The 17319-nt window shown below is 30.7% G+C and overlaps 1 pseudogene; it reads left to right on the plus strand.

The window, feature by feature from the left end:
• Window positions 1-267: 267 nt before the first annotated feature.
• On the plus strand, window positions 268-17230 carry LOC113871465 (annotated as a pseudogene).
• The last annotated feature ends 89 nt before the right edge of the window (window positions 17231-17319 follow it).

Consider the following 17319-nt stretch of genomic DNA (forward strand, 5'->3'; position numbering starts at 1 on the left):
AGCTGTCTTTTGGGAAGGCCTTGGATTCATTCTGCTTGAGTTATACCATCCACATTGCATCAGAAACTGAAGTTTATCATTGATAACAAGTTGGTGATTATCTCTAGTGAAGAAGATGTGTTGGTGAGCAAACCTTCATCTACTCCTTATATTGAAGCCGCTGAAGAAGCTCTAGAGACCTCTTTTTAGGTTTTAGAGATTGCAAATGCTACTTATGTCGGGGAGGGAGCTCCAATTGTTAAACCTCAATTGTCTAATACATCCATAATGACTGCTAAAGTCATGCTTGACGGAGGTTGTCAGTATGGATATGTTTTAGGGCAAGCCATGTCAAAAGCAACAAAATGGCTACAACTCCATGAGAATGAGGGTAGATTTAGGTTGGGATACATGCCCAATAAAGCTGACAAGAAAAGGGTCGCGGCGGAGAAGAAAGAAAGAAGATTAGCCAGGTTGGAGGGTAGAGAGCCTAAGACTGAAGGGGTCCTAATTTATGATCTTCTAAAAAGCTTCTACAGTGCTGGATTTGAGTTTCAAGACCTAGTGGCTGTTGTTGATGAAGATGTACCAGAAGAAGAAGAGGTTAACCTAGTTCGCATTTGTCCACTAAACACAGAAGTTGACAATTGGGAGATCATCAAACTTCCTGTGATTTTTAATAGCCATTCGAAGTAATCATTGAAGCTAATCCTATTATTTCGTCCCAAAGCTTTAGGATATCATTACTTTTTGAAAACACTGATTTTTAATGGTTTCTTTTTGTAATTTGAAATATCAGTTTGTTTTGTAAGTTGGGACACATGTTTCCTTTTAAGTATATTTAAATGAAATGCAATTTGAATTCTCAGTAACCTTTCGTGTCTTTTTTTCTTTATCATTTGAATCTTATCGTTTATTTTCTTTTTGTCTCTGTCGCAACCGGGCGGTCGCAACGGTACGGCAAAAAAAAAACGTTTTCAAATGTATCAGAGGAGTCGCCACCAAAGTTTATTTTAAGAAAACCTTGGAAAAACTTTTTAAAATAATATAGTCTTTGAAACCAAAAGCGAGTTCGAGAGTCATTTACGTGTAGGGAAGGTATTAGCACCCTACAACGTCCGTTTAAAAATGGTTACCTAAAATTAATTGTGCAAATTCATTTAAATTCTGAAAAATATTTATTTAATCCCTAAACATTAATTATTTTTATTTTAAAAGAAGAAATAATATTTATTGAGATATTATTTGGATTATTTTGACAAAGAGAAAATTTATTTTAAAAATTATTTTGACTTGACAGGTCCGGTTCCCGCTCCTACGTATCCCCGGGTGCAATGGAGAGCTCAAAGTCACGTAGTTTTATTTAAAAATTACGAAATGGGTTGGTTAAAATTAAGTTCTGTAAAAAGAAAATTTATTATTATTATTTTTTTAAAATTAAAATTAGTTTTATAAAATTATAATGTTTAGAATACAAGATAACGTGGTCATACATGTACCCTACGAGAAACAATACGAAAGGTGAAGGAAAATCACACATCCATATTGTAAGTCGTTGTAAAAATTGTGGTATTTAAAATATGATATTTTAATTAACGAAAAAGTATTTTTAATATATAATTTAATAATAATATTTGAAGAAATTTAAGATAGCGTATGCTATACATAAATATCTTATGATTTATTTGTTGATCGAAGGTAATGTAAATTGCACATCTATATCGCAGAACATTTTGTTAAAATTTAGTAAAAATATTTTCTTCAAATTGGAAACATGATTTAAAAATTTTTAAATATGAAATCAATTTTAAAAATATTTAAAGAGAACAAATTAATATATTTAAATTGATTAATAAAGATAGACGTTTATTTGAGGGAACTTAAAATATATTTATAATAATTCTATATTTCATAAGACCAAGATAATGTTGGTATACAAAAGGTCTCGACAATTTAAAACGTACAAAGGTAAAGATGCTACACAACGACGTTATAAATTGTTGCTTTAATAAAATAATTTTAATTTAATAAATTGACTAAAATTGTCATAATTAAGGTAATAATATTACATATAATATATTTTAATTTATTAATAAAATAATCATTAGCTAATTAAAATTAAAATATTTTAAAATTTTATTTCATAAGACTTCAAGTATCGTAGGTACACAAGCCTTAAGAATTTACAACAAAAAGACACGAAGAAGCTATTCGCTTGCATTGTGAATCAGTCTCTAAATTTTATTTATTTATCATATTTTATTATAATACTTATTTACTTAAAGAAGATTATTTACTGATAAAGACATTAAATCATATTTATTTTATATAAAAATAAAACATCAACACACAGATGAATTAGATTAGATAAATAAATAAAATAAAGATAATAATAATAATAACATTAAAGTTATAAAATAAAATGAAATATTTTTAATATTATCAATATTATAAATTTGAAATAAATGTAAAGTGAGATCAGTTCAGTAATCATTTTTATTATTAAAGCTAGATTCTAAATAAAATAAACAATCATCATAAACTTCGAACTAATACTAATATACTAGCGTCTAATATGCATATGACAAATAACAAAAATCTAACGTGTTCATATACAGCATGTGAACATTTAAAGCATTAAAAATCTAAGGTGTTCATATACAGCATGTGAACATTTAAAGCATTACTGTAATATAAAAGGAGAAACAATCAAAGATAAGACAATAAACTGAAGTATGTAAATAAAAAAATGAAATTTAATAACCTGAGACGCGAGCACAGGAAAAGCAATAGAAAAATGGTCCGTGATTTTGAATCTTCAACGTGAATGGTAGATAAGCAAGATTTTTGTAATATAAAAGTTCAGATGCACTAGACGCCTACCGACGAAGCTCTCCTGACCAAGATTTCATCTACCCAAGTTCACATGTGCAGTTTTCTTACCTCTTTCTCCCTTCTCCCTAAAATATCTTTCTACTTTGCTTTCCCGTTCTTTCTCCAATTAATTTCTCTGTCTCTATTTTGGTACCTCTGCTCTTGGTTTTGCTCCGTCTCCTCTTTTGTTTTTCAGAGAACTCTCCTTTTTTTTTCTTTTTCTCCTCCCTCTCCCGTTCTGCAACTTTCAACCCCTTTTTAACCAGGCTTCCTTCCCACTCTTTCTTTTGTTATTTTTAGACTCTTTTTCAGGTCCCTTTTTATTTTCACCCACACTTAATTCCCATTCCTTGTATATTTCTCCTCGATTAGATTTCTTTAGCGGCGGGTGTAGGTGGTATACGAGTGTACCCAGGCATACAGCAATTAACCGTCCAAATTTTATAATTATACGCAGTATAGAAGTCATACCTGTCATATTGCTGCCATATATCTGGATATGCCAATTACCTGTGAGAGGACCATCCTTAATACATTGCGTTACATGATTATTCAGTTTGTGATTTTGAAAAATTATTGCTCAACTTTTCTTATTCGACGTATTTTGGTAAAATTAAGAACTTTTGAAATCTTGTTATACAAAATAGTTTACAAAGTCAGATTAAGTTTGCAAAATACAGATAATAATAGTAAAATGAATAAATGAGTAAATAATAGGTTAACTTTAAATGTGTATTTTATGTAAAAAAATAAATAAATAAAATATTTTGGTTGAAGAATATCCATGAATAAAAATTAAATTTAATTAGTAGAAAATAATAGATAAAAATAAAATAAAAATTTTGAATTATAAATTTGACCTAATAATATAAAGGAGAAATATTAAAGTCGTAAAAATAAAATCTTGACTATTTTGTCTTTTCATTTAAAAAATTAAATTCAAAGAAAAAATTTATATATATATATATATATATATATATATATATATGTATGTGTGTGTGAGAGAGAGAGAAAAAGAAAGAAATTCGATAAAAATGTGTATTCACAGTTTCAACTTTTGCACAATGCAGATTCGAAAGTGACATGTCTGAAAATAACAGTGCTAATATCTTATTCACTAATTTTGATTCTCCTATTAATCAAGCTGGTGAAGATGATAGTGATGGTGATTTATCCTCAGAATTTCTAAGATTGGTTAATCAAGAAGTGAAAGAGATCCAACCTCATGATGAACCCACTGAGACAATTAATTTGGGAACTGAAAATGATAAGAGAAAAATCAAAATAGGCATCCTTATGAAAAATCAAGAGCGCGACAAGTTGATTAAACTCTTGAATAATTATAGTGATATCTTTGCATGGTCTTATCAAGATATGTCAGGTCTAGATGTTGACATAGTCGAGCATAAATTGCCACTAAAGCCAGAGTCTTTCCCGGTTAAGCAGAAATTAAAGAGAATGAAACTTGAGATATCATTGAAGATTAAGGAGGAGGTCAAGAAGCAATTTGATGCAGGTTTTCTTGCTGTTGCCAAATACCCTCAATGTGTTGCTAAAATTGTGCTAGTTCCCAAGAAAGATGGAAAGGTTCGGATGTGTGTTGACTATCGGGATCTAAATATAGCCAGCCCTAAAGATGATTTTTCATTGCCTCACATTGATAAGCTAGTAGATAATATAGCTCAACATTCATTCTTCTCTTTTATGGATGGTTACTCGGGTTATAATCAGATCAAAATGGCTGAAGAGGATATGGAGAAGACTACATTCATTACATCTTGGGGTACCTTTCGCTACAAGGTCATGCCTTTTGGTTTGAAAAATGCTGGGGCAACATATCAAAGGGCGATGGTGACGTTATTTCATGATATGATGCATAAGGAGGTTGAAGTCTATATGGATGATATGATTGATAAATCAAGGACCGAAGAAGACCATGTTGTAAATTTACACAAGTTGTTTGAGCGGTGGAGGAAATTCAAATTACGATTGAATCCTGCCAAATGTACCTTTGGGGTGAAATCAGGCAAGTTATTGGGATTCATAGTCAGTCAAAAGGGAATAGAGGTTGATCCTGACAAGGCAAAAGAAATCATTGAAATGCTGCCTCCCCGCACTGAAAAGGAGGTTCACGAATTTTTTGGGAGACTGAATTATATTGCTCGATTCATATGCCAACTAACTGTCACTTATGAACCAATTTTTAAGTTGTTACAGAAAAATCAGCCGATGGAATGGAATGGAGATTGTCAAGAAACTTTTGAGAAGATAAAGCAGTATTTACAAAATCCTTCGATAGTAGTGCTGCCAGTGCCAGGGAGACCGCTTATTATATATTTGACAATGTTAGAAGGATCCATGGGATGTGTTTTAGGTCAGCATGATGAATCGGGTCAGAAAGAGTATGTCATTTATTATTTGAGCAAGAAATTCACTAATTATAAAGCTAGATACTCTTTGTTGGAGCAAACCTGTTGTGCCTTGGCTTGGGCAGCTCGCAGGTTAAGGCAGTATATGTTGAGTCACAAGACTTGGTTGGTGTAAAAAATGGACCCAATCAAATACATCTTTGAGAAACCAGCCCTTACTGGAAGGATTGCTCGTTGGCAGGTCCTACTGTCAGAATATGATATTGTCTATGTTACTCAAAAAGCAACCAAAGGCAGTGCTCTCACAGATTTCCTAGCTCATCAACCGGTGAATGATTATCAGTCAATACAATACGAATTTCCTGATGACAATATAATGGCGTTGTTTAATAAGAAAAAACTTCAGCAAAAGATGAATGGGTCATGATGTTTGATGGTGCTTCTAATGCACTTGGATATGAGATTGGTGCTATACTGATTTCCCCAGAGAAGCAATATATCCCGATCATAGCTAGATTATCATTCGATTGTACAAATAATATAGCTGAAAATGAAGCATATGCTATGGGAATTCAAGCGGCTATAGAGTCAAAGATCAAAATTCTTAAGGTGTATGGTGACTCAGTCTTAGTCATCCACCAACTGAAAGATGAATGGAAGACTTGTGATGCCAAATTGATCCCTTATCAAGCCTATATTAGAGTATTGGTGGAGTATTTCGATGAAATTACTTTCCAGCATATTCCTCGTGAGGAGAATCAATTGGCTGAAGCTTTAGCCACTTTATCATCAATGTTTGTAGTGAGTCAAGAAGAAGACATGTCGTTCATAAAGATGCAACAGCTTGATCATCCTGCCTATTATCAAATGGTTAAAGAAGAATCTGATGGTAAACCTTGGTATCATGACATTAAAAATTTCCTAAAACACCAAGAATACCCATTAAATGTTGTTGAAAATGACAAAATGACATTGAGGAGGTTAGCAATGAGTTTCTTTCTGAATGAAGATGTTCTCTACAAAAGGAATCATAATATGGTTCTGCTTAGATGTGTGGATGCTTCAGAAGCACGAAAGATCATGGAAGAGATTCATGAAGGTTCATTTAGGACTCATGCCAATGGACATGCCATGGCAAAGAAGATTCTAAGGGTTGGATATTATTGGTTGACCATGGAGACTGATTGCTTTCGTTATGTGAAGACATGTCATAAATGCCAGACATATGCTGACAATATTAATGTTCCCCCAACAAATTTGAATGTCTTATCATCGCCCTGGCCTTTTTTAATGTGGGGAATTGTTGTTATTGGACCCATTGAATCTAAAGCCTCTAATGGTCACCGCTTCATTCTAGTTACTATTGATTATTTCACAAAATGGGTTGAGGCTGCTTCATATGCTAGTGTGACCCGAAATGTGGTGGTGAGATTCATTAAAAAGGATTTGATCTGTCGGTATGGCCTCCCAAGCAAGTTGATAATAGACAATGGCACTAATTTGAACAACAAAATAATGAAAAAATTGTGTGACAATTTTAAGATTTGACATCATAATTCCTCTTCCTATCGCCCAAAGATGAATGGAGCAGTTGAAGCAGCCAATAAAAATATTAAGAAAATAATCCAAAAGATGGTAGTGACATACAGAGATTGGCATGAAATGCTGCCATTTGCCTTGCATGGATACCGAACTTCAGTTCGTACTTCAACCGGGGCAACTCCATACTCTTTGGTATATGGAATAGAAGCAGTACTTCCTATTAAAGTCAAAATTCCCTCTTTAAGAGTAATAATGGAGACCAAATTGGAGGAAACAGAATGGGTGCAATCTCGTTTTGATCAATTGAATCTCATTGAGCAAAACGGTTGAATGCGTTATGTCACGGTCAACTATATCGGAGAAGGATGAAGAAGGCTTTTGATAAAAAGGTTCATCTAAGAGAATTCAGTGAGAGAGATATGGTGCTCAAAAAGATTTTGCCAATGTAGAAAGATTATCATGGCAAGTGGTCTTCGAATTATGAAGGACCATACGTGGTGAAAAAGGCTTTCTTAAGAGGGGCTCTAATCGTCACAAACATGGATGGACAAGATCTTCCAAACCCCATTAATTCTGATGCTGCCAAAAAATATTATGCTTAAAAATTATAATTAAAAAAAAGAGAAAATAAGAAAAAGAAAAAAAGAAAACAGCTCGAGGTTGAAAACCCGAAAGGGTCACCTAGGCAAAAGTTAGAGCGACCTAGTGAGTTGAAAACTCGAAAGAGCGGCTCATGCAAAAATTAAGGTAAAATAAATACTACATTGAACTGAAAACCTGAAAGGGCGGTTTAAGAAGTGCACTGACTTCAGTTGCAAGAAAATGGTTCAAGTTGGAAAACATAATGGACTGGAATACTAAATTAGGGCAATTTTGAGAGGTTGAAGTTTAATCAAATGGAAGATGAAATCAAAATACCATACTGGGGCAATTTTATTTTGGTAGTTTTGTTAATGGATGATCAATTTACATGAGAGATTAGCACTGTTCATCTGGAAGATGTCACTTAATCGGCATAATACTTCACTATTTTTATAGTCATTCTGATCTTTTGATATATTTATTTATTTATTTTCGTTACTCATGTCATAAGTCTTCTTTGTAAATTCACCATTTCTTTATTACAGTCATCCTATGTTCTAAAAATATTTATCTTTGACTTTTGTCACCTTCCATTCAGCTTATATACACCACTTTGTTTACTCAACTACTTCAATAGAATTTTTATTGTCATTTCAACAATTGTATACTAAAAGGAAACATGCAAACTGTTAAAAGGGTAATAAGAAAATACGATTACAATAATAAGCTACACAGTAAGTTCGATGAATCACCTGATAAGTTTAGCGTGACAGAAGAAGTTGACTCCTCTTGTCGATTCAAAAATAAATGGCAGTCCAATTTTATTGATGCTTCGCTCAGCTTAGATTTCAGATTTCGTGAAAGAATTGATGTAAACTGAAAAAGTTACTCATTCATGAACCTTGACGCTCATGTTTCAATAAGGTTGGAAGAATTACAATCCCTGAAAAAAAAAGAGGATAGAGTTTGTTTTGATTTAATAAGTATCATTATTGCATTTGACCTCATCATTCAATAAACTTCATTCCAAGTGTTAACATTCATCAAGTTTATGCAATTGCATCATCACATTAGCATGCATTTGTTTTTATCTATTATCACCTTTTGAAATTTAATTTAAATTCATTATCTGCCTTACAACTTTTATGTTCAGTCCAAGTCTATGATATAACTGAGTTCTTCACCTTTCATTAAAATTTGGAAGCTAACTGATATCTTTATTTTTCTGTCCTATTTTTACTACTAAAGTTCAGAGTTTGACTGTACTTTTATTTTCTTTTGCAATCCAAAACATGATCGGCCTTTTATTTTTCTGTCTTTCTTTTTACCTTTCTTGTCCAAGTCCCTTTATGTTTTTGTTGAAGCCTAAAACTTGACAACACCTTTCGCATTTTCTCAAAGCCCAGCACCTAACTGACACATTTTATTTTTTTTTTTGTCAAAGTCCAGGATCTGACTGGCACTTTTCCCTTCTTTGTCGAAGCCTAGAATCTGACTGATACCCTTTTACTATTATGTCAAAGTCCAGAACCTGACTGGCACATTTTATTTTTTCAGTCAAAGCCCAGCACCAAACTGGCACCTTTCTTTTCTCTGTCAAAGTTCAGAATCAAACTAACACATTTTATTTTTCTGTCAAAGCCTAGAACCTACCTGGCACATTTCACTTTTCTGTCAAAGCCTAGAACCTACCTGGCACATTTCGCTTTTCTGTTAAAACCCAGAATCAAACTGGCACATTTTATTTTTCTATCAAAACCCAGCACTTGACTGACACATTTTACTTTTCTTTTAAAGCCCAGGATCTAACTGACACTTTTTACTTTTCAATTATAACCCAGAACCTTACTCACATTTTTTACCTTTCAATTAAAGTTCAGAACCTGAGTGGCATTTTTCATCTTTTATCCTATTGCTTAAGGCCACTATCTGCCTTGCAACCTTGATTTTTAGTCAAAGCTTAATGTTGTCTCATAATTCTTGTTATTATTTATTAAACACAAACCATCATGAATCATGGTTTCTCTGATAGCTTCTCATGTTGTCTTTTCCCTTTTATGTATCTTATCATTTTTAAACCAAAATTGGTTCACTTCTTTACTCAATTTTTATTACTTAATATGAAACTTGTTCATACATATTATTCGATAAAAACTGAGTAAAGAGTGGCAACTGTGAATACTAAAATTTTGATTTAAAATTTTTTTGATTTCAAAAAAAAAATCTGAATTTTAATATTACAAAAGGGGAATAGAAACAAAGGATTTTAAGAAAAAACAAAAATTTGTCTTAATAAAATAGGAAAAATTTAGAATTAATTCTTAAAAGGAAAATGAAATATTATAAATAATTAAACTCTTAAACCAATGTTACTTTATACATAAAAAGGGAAATTTTCAGATTTTTGGCATTTTATGAAAACTCTAACAATAAAAAGAGAGGAGAACTAAGAGAGATGGGGCTGAAAAAAAATTGAAGGGTAGTTTCGGCAAAAAGGAGGCAACTCTTTATCCTTTGCATTCTATTGTGTCACAACCTAATAGTTACTGGTAGTTGCTTCTTTCTTCTTTCCTATTATTTCATATTTCATTTAAATTTTTGGTTTGCCTTTATATCTACTAAACATCAGCAATTTGAAGTTCGTACATACTTACTAGCTTAAATGAATCTTTACGGTGTTATATGTTATGATTTAGAATTATTCTGCATGTGAGTAATATACAGGGAATCTTTATTTGGAACGGAGAATCATTACCCCTGACCAACTTTTAAATGTTAGATATTTTGATGGACATGGTTTTTTTTTACACAATGAATAGCGTATGCAGATTGCTTTGTATCAATGAATGTCTACCCTTTTGAAAATATGATGTGGCTGAAGTGTTTTCATTTTTATTTTATTTTTTTCATTATTTTTGTTTTGTAGTGGATTACTTCTTGAATAATTTGATTTCTGTGTTAAGATGATTCTTTTAAGGCTTTAAATAAATGCAAATTTTTTATGAGACCTTTTTTTATTAATAAATGATTAATTTATTAATTTAAACTTACTTAATAAATATGTTAGATACTTATCTCTCATAAAATTATTTAAATTTTTTTTATAAGCTGTTAGTTTGCATACATGTCCATCCAATATAAATTTTATACATTTTACTGCACTTTGTATAATGTGTTGATATAAATTTTATATTTTTACTGTAGCTTTTGTGTATAATGTGTTGGTTATTTTTTTTTTAAATAAAAGAATAACATTACCTTTTTTTTTTTTGGAGAAGATATACTGTATTTCTTTGGCACATATGTAAATACTTAATTAACACTCATACAACATAATAGTATATGATTTATGAAAGGCAAAGTACAATATTTTTTTTTTGTTTGTTATTATCGTACTCTCTTAAACATTTTTATTTTTTATTTTTATTTCTTATTTTTGTCTTATATTTAAATATAATTTATTAATTAATTAAATAATTTAATTAATGCAACAATTTATAATACAAATGTATAGTTTATCTATCGTCATGTGTTATAAATTGTTAAGACCTATGTGTACTTACGTTACCTAAGTCTTATGCAATAAAAATCTAATATGTTTTAACTTTAATAAATTAAATAAATAATTTTGATCAAATATAGATCGTTTATGTATTTTTCTTTTGATTATGAAATTATTAATTAATGTATTAAATTAATTTAAATAATTATTTGAGTGCAACGATTTATAACGTTATTGTATAGTGTCTCTATCTTTATACGTTTTAAATCGTTAAGATCTTTCTGTACTAACGTTACCTTTGATCTCATACAATACAAGCTTATTTGATATTTTTTAATATCTCTTAATTAAATAATCATCTTTACCAATTAATTTAAAGACACTTTCATTTCTCTTTTTAAATATTATTTGTCTCACTAAATAAAATTAAGTTATTATTTTTGATAAATTAAATTTATTTCTTCATTTTATTATACATTTTATTACAACATCGATGTGTGATTTACATTGCATTTGATTGTCCAAGAATTATAAGAGATTTATGTATAGCTTATGCTATCTTAAATTCTCTTTCAAACATTAATCATAATGCAAATATAAATTTAAATATTTTATTTACAAGTAAAAAAAATATTTTTTAACAATTTACAATATAGTTGTGTGATCTTCCTTCACCTTCTGTATTATTTATTGTAGAGTACATGTATAACCGCGTTATCTTGTATCCTAAACATTATAATATTACAAAAATAATTTTAATTCCAAAATAAATCTTCTTTTAGTAAACTTAATTTTAATCAACCAACTCATAATTTTTATAGATAGAACTATGTGGCTTTGAGTTCTCCATTGCACCGGGGATATGTAGGAACGGGAACTAGACCCGTCAAGTCAAATAATTTTCAAGATAATTTTTTTCCCTTTTAAGATACTAGTTAACTTTTGATAAATAATTTTCTTTTTTCTAAAATAAAAGAATTAATGCTTAGGGGTTAAACAAATATATTTCAAAATTAAAACTAATTTGCATAATTAATTTAAGGTAATCATTTTTAAACGGACGTTGTAGGGTGCTAATACCTTCCCTACACGTAAATGACTCCAGAACTCATTTTGGTTTCAACGATCATATTATTTTAAAAGTTTTTCTAAGGTTTTCTTAAAATAAACTTTGGTGGAGACTCCTCTGAATTTTCTTGAAAACGTTTTTTGCTATACCATTGCGACCACCCGGTTGCGACAGTCCTCCTTTATCTCCTTGGTATCTGAAGGATCCTTCTCAAATTGAGCGCAATGTGGAGAATAAGACGGAGAGAGGCCATCCTCAAGATCTTTGAACACTAAAAGAAAATGTCGAATACCACAACATATTTCAACAAAGAAAAGAAAGAGTGAGTTATATTTTCAAGTAAATATCCTTCAGAAAGAAACAAAACAAAGTAAGTACAAGCATACATCACATTAATACCATTGTAACTTTTACAATCTAACAAAATGCAAGTCTAATTTTATAATGCATGATTAATGCAAATGATAACTCTTGGTTTGGTAAAATCTCATTTTCATGCTTATGTGACTTTGGATCCATAACAATCCTATTGTTTGGAAGTTGTTAGGAGTTTCACTAGCTAGCCTACATTTTGCATGTATGGTGGGGACTCAAACCTCCACTGACTGATCTAGCTTGACCAACAAGATAAGCCTCAGGAGAAAGTCAAAGACAAAGGAGCATCGCATGGAGACTCCCAGCCAGAATTCCAAAACCTAGGACACTTATAGGGTTATTGGTAAGTCACTTAACTCCATTAAATCCCCTAAACATTGAGGTCCTCCCTATCTTTGACTAACAACAGTTATAAAATAACCTCGTGACTTCCTTCACAAGGGAGTGGGATTTCGTACATATTTGCCTTCTGAATAGTCATGCACACTTTTGGAGTTTCACTCCCTTAATCACGCATACGGGCACTGGCCAAATTTAGGATTTCACATCATTTCATCAACTATTTAGAACCATATATACAAAGAATTGGCAAGTACTTATATTCGTGCCTCAATGCACTTTCTCTAAGGATTCCAAGCTCACTGGCTTCATCTCTTTTCTTGAGTTCCAATCATTACCCGGCTAGTGTTACACTACTCATTTACTTTCAAAAGGAAAGAAAACAAAGTTTTTATAAAGGTTTACTTTTAGTCATTAGATTCAATTATTGAACTCAAGGTTTCAAAGATGAAACCATGGCCAAACTCCCAGTTAGTTCAAGGAGGAGTTTATCAGAATCCTTTGAGCCAAAATGGCCAAGAGCTAGTATTTTTTTAAAAAATTCAGCAATAGCCATGCACTTATTGCAGAAAATCAGAAAATTTCATATTTGTGCAATGTTTGTAAAATTAAGCGGATTCAAACAAAGTCCAAATAACGATCCACAAATTTTATTAGAAAGCTAAGATCCTAAGGATCAAAATCAACTTTTAAAAATCCGGTTTTGAAGCACAGGAAAGTGCAGAAAAATCAAACTTCACTGCTAGTCACGCAGGCTTTTCAGCTTTACACCATTTTTGTAATTCATTTCGTAAGGTACTCAAATGAAGTCCAAAATTAACGTAAAAATAGGCGTTGGAAAGCTATTTTCATGTAGTTTATGAAAATAATTTTTTTGGGTTGAAACAACTCTATACAGAGGGCGTAAAGAATATTTCTTTATACTATTTTTGCAGAAAATGTAAAAATAAAGGTGCTAACATATTGTAAGCGATGAAGGGGCAAACGATGTCGGATTCGAGCTCAAGATACACCATTGGAAAGATAATTCTGGAAATAATACATATGGATATTGCATGTCAGGTTTTGGAGATCACAGAAATGAGAAAAAAAAGTCTCCTTTACTTTTGAAACACTGAAAATGTAGAACAAGGAGTGATCTCACTATTTTCACTATAACTTGTGAGTTTGATGTCCGTTTTGAGTGAAACCACTTGCGTTTGAAAGATTTTTCACTGCACAATCCAAATATGCAGAGGTTAGGCCAAACAAAATACGTTCATATGGTCAAAATTGACTCACACAGTGGCTGGACGGAGAAAGCTCCATGCTTTTTCATGGAGGAGGTGAAAAAAATTTCATCTCCTTTCTTTGATTGGTGAAAACATTGAGAAAGAAAGATGAAAGAGTGTTTTTACCTTGCTATGGGGGGAGGGGGAAGATGAGAGAAAGACTGTGAGTGAGTGAGTGAGAGTTAAGGTGTCTCACGGCCAGGAAAGGAGAGTGAGCGTGTAATGAAATCTCATTGCCACATATGTTAAAATCATGCATGGGCATCATGGACTTTTCACACACTTAAAAATCTAAAAGAAAAACCTTGCTAAACCTAAAAATTCAGCTTAGTATGACTTGAACCTAAGTCCTTTATGTCCAAGAGAAAGGATTAGTCTATTCTTCACTACACCACCTTTGTTGGTATTTATGAAATTTGGAAATCAATTATACTTAAGGGATTCTAAATAATTCAAAGTATTAGAAAATCTCATCTTTCAAAAATAAATCAAACATATTTAAAGGCAAATTATTTTAACGAAATAAAAACAAGTACTTTTATCTCCAAACTTATTTAATCAACATTGTAAAATTTTGCAAAATGCATTGAATTACCATTGAAAAAAAATATATCGTACTAACACATATGAACATAGAGGAAATAAAAATTAGGATGTTACAACAGTTACCAACTAATTGCCTTCTAAATTATTTTTAGAGTAACTATGTATTAACTACTCTTTAAAGTTATTTTTAAATACCAGTTATGCCATTATGCATGCAAGTGATTGCTTCAAAAAACCACACATTATAAAATTTTAATGATGATAACTCTTCAAGTAATCTTTAATTATATTGTCATGATAGTAACAACGGTTTAGGTAGAAAATAATAAAATTGATAGAAATTATAAATTAAATTTAAATTTGTAGTATAATTATATTATAATTAATTAAAATAAAATATCTTAAAATAAGTCTCATGTTGAATAAGTTTATAAAACAAAAGAGAAGCCAAAATTAAAGTTTGACCTCAAATTATTTGTAACAATCTGCACTAGATTAAAACACTTTAAACTTTTATATGACTTTATTCTTTATGCTCTTATTTTAGAGTATTGTGAAATACAGATCAGGTCGTTATTTTGGAGTATAAATGTATCGAAGCCATGAGGTCATTATGAGAAAAGTTTGAGTTATAAAAACTTTTAGTGTTATTTTTAGGTTGTTCTTAGACAATGATTGTGGTTGTTTCCTTTAATTTAAAGTTTTTGCATCAATTCTTATGTGATAATTATGTTAACTTATTTTCCTATTTCAAGGAAGCTTTCTAACAAAATATGTATCTTTCTAACAATTGATATTAGAGTTGAAGGTTAGATGAGATTTGATTTGGTGGGATATGATACTATGAAGTTAGATATAGATAAATTAATATAAGATATGTGGTAATAATACATGGTTATTGGTTAACATTGATATAAGATGTGTGGTAATAACACATAAGCATTGATTGATATTGATATAAGGTGTGTGGTGATAGTATGCGAGCATATTAAGTGACATTGTACAAAGTATACATTATACTCTTTAAAGTAAAATATGATAATTGTTTTGAACTATGATTGTTGATATAGACAAAAAATACTTATTTCAATTAAACTAGAAATTGTTGGAGTGAGTTTAAATATAATATCTTGAAATAAGTCCAACATTGTTTGTGAAGGAAGAAAAAAATCAGTTATATTTTGACCTCAAGTTCTTTGTGGCATGTCACCAATTCAAAACACTTTAAGTTTATATTCAATTTTCTTCTTTATAATTTTATTTTAGAGTGTTATAAGATGTTGATTAGGTAGTTGCTTTGGAGTGTGGATGTATTGTATAAAAAAAATGTCATAAGGTGATTATAAGAAAAGTTTGTTCGGTTAGAAATTTCATATATTATTATATGTAGATCGTCTTTAAACAATAACCATGATTTTTTTTTTCCCAATATTAGAGTGTTCATTCTTGTACAATATTATATTAATTTAATTCTATGTGTGAAGTAACCTTTCTAAGAAAATATATAGTTTTTCTCAACAAAATTTATTTTTATATTATAACTAATTTTTTTATCCTTCTAATAATCTTAAATTTTTGTTAATCTCATAAAAATTTCTTTCGAGAATATTTATTTTCTAAAAGTATTTTTAAGAAGACTTATGCATGAAAAGTTAACCAAATTTCTAAAGATTTTAAAAGAAATCAAAATGCCCTTTAAAGTAAACATATTGACTAATCAAAATTTGGTGATAGATCCACCTTATGTAGTCGATCCCCAAAATTCCTCAGCGATGTTCTTCACAAAAAACTCATTTCAAGTTCAAAATATCTAAAAAATTCCCTGGTATTGATTTTGGTGAACATGCTATCTATTGGACATGCCTGATGAAGGCTCTTATAGAAACAAATTAGCTTCATCATCGAATTCAAGGGTTGCAAAATCACACGTTTTTAGATATATGTTGAATGGAAATGTTATATATGAGATAAATTTTCTTAAATTTAAAATATTAAATTATTTTACTGGATATAACTATTTTTTAATAAAAAACTAAAAAAGTATGAAAATTTTTTAATATTAAAATTGTATATTAAAATAAATAAATCTTTATAATTATAAAACTTATAACACAGTTAATATTTACACGACATTGAGTATACACAATTCTACCAAACGGAAACGAGTTCACATGTCTATGTCCTTCCCTTTCTCACCTTGGCAAATACTAGTAAGATTTTCCAATTTTCGTCTCCCCATCCTAAACATGAAAAATTATTTAAATAATATATGCAAGTTTCAGAGAAATTTCTTTGTAATAATAAATACAACATTAATCACAAGAGACATAAGGTAAATTCACAGGCCAAACAATATTTTCTAATCTTGACAAATTGTGCTCTTTTTCACACCTAACATGAGAACAAGTTGAGATCATACAAAGGGTATCTCAAACTAGTATAAAAGGGAGTATATGATGCTGTTGGTGACGTGCTTCATCACAATTAAAGAAAAACTCAAAAGATGTCCAATTTACTCATCATGCTCATTTTGTTCCTTGCAGTTATCATGCAATTCCTTGCTGCAATGCCAACCAAGCCTCCAGAACAAGATGAACCCAACACCAAATTATCATTCGATCAATTAGACAAACATATGATACCATCACCACCAATCAAACCCCCAGAAATCGGTCACCCACCTCCACCACCAATCAAACCCCCGGTAAATATCAATGATCCACCTCAACCACCAATATTTCCACCGAACCCTTATGGGCGACCACCTCCTCTCAAGTTTTGAGGCTGAGTTTGATTTGAATAATGCACTTCTCTGCATGTCTCTACAAGAAGATGCCTTAAAAGTTATGGTCATAATTGCAATTTCTCTTG

Source organism: Abrus precatorius, unplaced genomic scaffold, assembly GCF_003935025.1.
Source record: "Abrus precatorius isolate BTA unplaced genomic scaffold, Abrus_2018 Scaffold7, whole genome shotgun sequence".
NCBI lineage: Eukaryota > Viridiplantae > Streptophyta > Magnoliopsida > Fabales > Fabaceae > Abrus > Abrus precatorius.